Source organism: Triticum dicoccoides, chromosome 3A, assembly GCF_002162155.2.
Source record: "Triticum dicoccoides isolate Atlit2015 ecotype Zavitan chromosome 3A, WEW_v2.0, whole genome shotgun sequence".
Classification (NCBI taxonomy): Eukaryota; Viridiplantae; Streptophyta; class Magnoliopsida; order Poales; family Poaceae; genus Triticum; species Triticum dicoccoides.
The window spans coordinates 244,068,574-244,074,917 of NC_041384.1; the positions used below are offsets into that span (position 1 = coordinate 244,068,574).

The 6,344-nt window shown below is 41.4% G+C and overlaps 1 pseudogene; it reads right to left on the bottom strand.

The window, feature by feature from the left end:
• Positions 1-4,154: 4,154 nt before the first annotated feature.
• Positions 4,155-4,581, bottom strand: LOC119272198 (annotated as a pseudogene).
• Positions 4,582-6,344: the final 1,763 nt, after the last annotated feature.

Genomic DNA, 6,344 nt, shown 5'->3' on the forward strand with positions numbered 1-6,344 from the left:
AGCGCCGGACTTCTGGAGGAGTCCCGGTTGGGCACGGGGACGAAGGTGGTTGCCGGCTAGGATTCGGCCCAGCTCGGCGGCCTAGAAGTTTTTTTAAACATTTTCCGGAAGTATGAAAAAAACGAAAAACCTAATAAAAATATTTTTTAAAATTCCAAAAAAAATTCTCACAGTCCCTCCTAATTAAATGGGCTAAAGTGAACATTTTTCTGGACCTAAATGCCTAAAAAAATAAATTTTTTAGTACTAATAAAAATAACTAAACACATAAATAAAATCAAATTAAAATATATTTTTATTCAAAATTAATTTTTCAATATTTCTTTGCTGTTTTTGAAGAAGTCATATTATCTTCTCTCATTATTTTTTTATTTGAAAATAATTGGAAAAATAATTTTCGAATAAATCACTTTGATCCAATTTGCCAATTTTGAAAATTCAAAAATAGATTTTTGTGAAAACCTCCAACTCTCTCAATTGGTCCTTGAGTTGCTTAAGGTTTCTAGGATCAAAAATTTAAATAAAATAAATACAAAAATGCGCAAGTGATGAATGCATATGAATGATCTAAATAACATCCAAATAAAAAATTGGGATGTTACGATAAAAAGTATGCTAGTTGGTGTCAGCTTAGTCAATATTCGATTGTGCCAACCTTGACCATTGGATTGACATTCAATGTCTATCGTGTTTCTTCAGTCTCTTCTTTCTCCAGCCGCCAAAGCCAAACCAGCGCCGGCTAGACCGCCTGCCCCCGCCTTCCATGGCGGGCTGTGCTGCCGCGCACGCATCGTGGCCACATCGCATCCTAAAACTATGCGCATCTTCCCCGGCTCCTGTTCGTTCTCGTCTAAGGCCTCACCATCGTCCATTACAAGAAATATGTCAACTTGTGACCCTCACTATTGGTCCCTGAAAGGTCATAGGTTTTCATTTGCGACCTTTTTGTGACCAAAAACAGAAGGTCAAAAGCTGGCGGTCGTAAAATGAAATTAACGACCTTCTTTCTGATATGCAAAAGGTCGTTGGTTCTTTGACCAAATTTTTGGTCACTAGCAGCCTCCCCATGCCATGTAGGCATCCAACATGGCAAGCTGATGTGGCACAAGAATCAGCCCGGTCCAATTCAGTTTTCTACATGGGCCTAGCCCAACAATTCGGCCTTTTTAATATTTATTTTTCCTATTAATTTTTGCTAGCTACATGGGCCTGGCCCAGTAATTCGGCCTTTTTATTTCTAGATGCGGCCTTTAAAAGCGTATCTTTTATTTTTTGCCATTTTATTTTCCACTGTTTTACATTTGTCCCAAATATCATAATATCATACACTGGTCCCACACATCAGAAATTTCAAATGTGCTCAAATTATTTTGATAAGTGGGTCGCATGAGTCATGTTTCCATTGCACACATTTTTAAATCACATACATGATTACTATTTCATATGAAGCAAAAATTGTAATTCTGAAACATACAACATTTCATTCAAAAACAGAGAAGATACAAGAAATTCTGGAGTTCACAATGCCCAAAAAACCCAGCTATTATTAGCTAACTTGGTCTACAAAAATGTCTTGGCGCTTCTTTGAACATCTTCTTACGTCTTGAATTTAGGCAAAATATCTGCCAACAAGAAAACAGAACAGCGAGGATATAGGATGAATAAGAACAGCACCAAGTGATGGGGTGCTATTTAGTAAGATTTAAGTCCGGAAAGAAATATGCATGAAAATTAAGAAGAGCTAGAGCAAGTCTGCATGAAAATTAAGAAGTGCTATTCAGTATGAATGCCCTGAAGTTTCTGTGCACGTCATGCCAAGTCAGCAAACACGTAGCATGCATGTGAGCCATAAAAAATGATCACAGTTCAGCACCTACAGCAGCCTTACACAACAGATCAAGCCATGAAGTGATAATAACAATGTGTGATTAGAAACTGGCCACTCCTTTTAATTACTATGAGCAACAAAACATCTAGTTTCAGATACTCAAAAGGATTCATTCATATACTTAATTATATGCTGATAAGGATTATAGACAAGGATTGTAGAGGTTAACAACAACAAAACTAAAACTGGAACTTGATACCATTTGTGATGCACGACATAAGCTAACAAAAAAACACATTTCAAAACAATCTATATACAACATTTATGGATGGATACATTGAAGAACTAGAAAAGTTCAAATAGGTTTATAAATGCACAACTAACTTAAGGAAAAGGAATAGCAACTTCTACTTTAGAGAAATTTGCACAATATTGATAAAAATCAGTTTGCTACTACTGTCATTGGAAAATTGTTGTGGATTTGTTTTGATACAGAAGACATAACTGGTAAAATCTGTTTGCTGCAACTCCGTCGTGGATTTGTTTTAATCGCAGAAGATAGAATTGGTAAATAATCTCCTACTAGCATGTAGCGACTAAGATTTAAGCAGGTATGACAATTCATATGTTACTATTCCACAAAGGCAGCAAAGAGATATTCTAGAGGTGAAGTAAATGGGGCGCATTTGGAGCCTGAATTGGGATACAGATCAGGCACTAGAATAGTTCCCACAATATTGACACCATCCTGATGAGTGATGAGTACGAGTGATGAGTCCCCTCTCCATCAGGTCGCGAGCCAGAGACTCGTTGATCTGCAGGTAGTAGGTAGACACAGGGTGAGCAAGACCATCAGCACCATATATAAATCAAACAACACAGATGATGATACACTAATACACTGTGCATACTTGAAAATGCTAGAAGAGTTAAAATTATTAAACTAAGAGCAGTTGCAGCAGCTCAAAGTGGCAGTAGCTCTCATAAGGTTTCGCGTTTAAGTATTCACAGCTGCTACAACTTTAAGCCGTTTAAGTATGAATAATAAGAAACAACATCTCTTGGGAAGAGTGTAGACAACTTTAACAGAACAAATGAGAAATGACTCTTTAACGCAATATCACAACTACTCAAAGGTGAGAACGAGGAACATGCCATTTATCTTTCAAATGTCAAAGATCGTCACTGCAATCATCACATACACAACCAAGTACACTATAATGAGAGTGTTGTTTTTTAGACTGCACGGTCAACAACAACAACAACAAGTGTACAGAATTTTTAGGTACACAAGCATGCATAGGAATCGAATCCAAGCGGGCGAATCGGATCGGAATTAAAAAATTAGTTATTCAGAATTTTAGTTTTATGTCTGAAATAAAAATTCATGCTAGAAATAGCATCAAAGTGTATCTAATGCATGGCCTTTGTAGATAGGGACGAAGGGGTTCCCTACCATAACAACTGAAAAGAATCCTCCATCCCGACAACCAACCGACGGCCAGGATCAAACATCATAAATGAACCGATGCCCAGGGATCAAACACGTGCCGCTTACCACCACAGATCTCTCATAGGTCACTACCAAGCTGAAGTGGATCTTGGTCGTCGATTTTCGCACTATCAGTTCAGACGCATATTTTACTCCCAGTTGCAACCTATCCAGATCCCTTCTGGCAGCAAAAAATACACAGACAAGAGATTCGTAAGCTAAACTGAGAAAAATTAAGCAAAGCAAATGATACGGGCATGCATGATTGATTAGTCTGGAAGTGTGTTCTCTGCATTTTCTTAGGGTCGCCATGTGATGGAGTATAGACAGTCCCCCTGGGCTACTGCATGTTGCATGTTGGGGTTGTATACTGACATGACATATTGTAGTGTATCTTAGGAGATTGACTGGACTTTTTTATTGTTATGCTTCTCCACCTCTTGTCTCACTAACTAGATGATGTGAAAGGACACATGGAAAGGGGTTACATTGCTAGATACCATGCACGATGTGCAGCTAGATAGATGAAATGGCGTGAAACAAAATGAACCTAATAATTGCATCATACCAAGAATTCGGGCGTGTGGTGCATCTCTGCGTCCGCTCTTCGCGGCCTCTGACGAGCCGGTGCAGCTGGAGACGTCAGGGAGGGCCGCCGCCGCCAACGACCCCGAGGATCTAGATTAATCCCCTAAAGAAGCAAAAAACAACCGGCGAGATATTAATCAATCCCACGAAACACCGTCAGCACTCAGCAGGCAACACAAGTCAGTACATCAAAGAGCAGCACGCATGCCACCGAAACAGACAACCGGAGAAGTTCGACCGAACAACTCACCATGGCCTCGGCTGGGGTGAACTTGCGCGGACGACGCCAGTGTTTCCGTGGGTGCGGAAGACCTTGCCCCAGATGCAGTGGTAGTTGGTGTCATTGCCTTGGTCTTGGCCTTGTAGACATAGGCCATCATTTTGCCGTCGTACCAGAACATGTCCTCCCTGGTGTTCACTTGGATCTGCCTGTATCTGCGTGCCCAACCAAGACCATGGATTCAGATGCCATGCGAGGGAGAAGGAGTAGAGACGCACCGGCAGAGGGAGCTGCTCACCTCTTGTATCCGAGGATGGTGCCGCGGACGTAGAGCCCCACGCGCTGGCCAGTGCGCCCCTCACCATCTTGCTGCCGTGGCACCGTCTCCGTCCCCACCGACGAGGCGGACATGGCCCTGCCGTCTTGGATGGCCTCGCTGCTCCCCTCCTGCATCGATGGCGTCGGCGTCCGTCCGAATTCGAACGAAAGCAAAAGCGAAAGCGAGAGGGAGCGGGCGGCGCGCTCGATCTGATGTGGAGGAGGCGTCGGGGGAGAGGGAGAGAGAATGACAGGGGATCGAGTGGGAGGAGGCTAGGGTTTTTGGTGGGGGAGGGGATCGAGTGGGAGGAGGCTAGGGTTTCCGGAGGAAGTGTCTGCTTTATTCCAGACGCGCGCGCTCCCCACCATCAGATCAACATCTAATGGAAGGTGGTGCTCGAGCCGCTGTCCAACGGGCCTAAGGCCCAGGCAGGACTGGGCTGGACAATTTTCGGCCCAGTTGAGCATAATAGTTATGACAAAAAAAACATGAACTCCCTCTATTTATGTGGAGAATCTACCAAATATTAGTTGCAAAATTGGAACCCATAGATTTTAAAATATGTGCAGAAGGGTGCATCTTAAAATAGCAAACAATGTTGCCTAAGAAAATTTTCATTTTCTTTGGACAAAAAATTCATTTTGCATTTTCCGAGTTCCCAAAATGAGTTTTAATGTGAAGGACCTACCATATATTTGTTGCAAAATTGTACCACACCATTTTTAGAAAATATTAGGCCATATTTAATGCACAATTGACACAATGGTTGGGTTTAAAAAGTTTTGATCCACCTCTCATGAAAAAGACAAATTTTCGCTGATTCAGCTGGAAGCGGGTCATATTTGAACTGCAGTTGCCTCATAGTTTGCTCTTTATTTTTTTTCAAAAATCATTTCTAGGTACATAAGTATCTATTTAATCGGAGAAACACCAAAAAAATTCCAAGATCCAGCCACTAGCTAGGAACGGTCATTCCCGCCGTTCTGACCGCATTTTGAAACGGGCACAAAAAATTAAAAAAAAATAAAAAAATTGGGAAACCTTCGCATTGTGTCATTATATATGACCAAGTTCCCAGGAAAAATAATAAACTTATAATACGACAATTATTTAAAAAAAGTGTTCTCAGAAATGAGCTATCATCTTTGAAGATTCATGGCTTCCAAGCCAAATGATCAATCTTATGGCCACATTCATGGCATAGTTTGTTCAAATGATCTCATATTGTGCACAAGCGTGAATATTGGAATGACAAACGATGTTGCCTAAGGGAGTTTTCATTTTCTTTGGACGAAAAATCAATTTTCCATTTTTTGAGTGCCCAAAATGAGTTTTTTGTGAAGGACCTACCATATATTTGTTGCAAAATTGGACCAAATCAATTTTATAAAATACTAGGCCATGTTTAATGCACAATTGACAAAGTGGTTGGGTGCCAAAAGTTTTTATCCACCTCTGGTGAAAAAGACAAATTTTGCCGATTCAGTAGAAAGCGGGACAAATTTGAACTGCAGCTGCCTCATAGTTTGCTCTTTATTTTTTCAAAAAATCATTTCTAGGTAGTAAAGTATCTATTTAATCAGAAATACATGGTTTGGTGGCGATACGTTGAGGTTTGGATGGTGGCCCAGGGCCCCATCTCCAAAGCGCGTAGACTCGCATGCCCGTCGCGTGGTCACCGCGTGACCATGGTGTTGCCACGCGTTCCGGGTGGCCTAGGCATGTCTAGTGGGTTGGGCACTCCCCTGATAGGTGTTAGGAAGAAGAAGGCAATAGAAGAATCTCACGAGGAGACTGGACCGAGCTCAAACATGAATTAGCACCCAAGTGTTTGATTAGTGGTACGGGTAGTGCACATGGCCAATGGGCCTGAGTTTTGGCCGAGGATGATCATCTA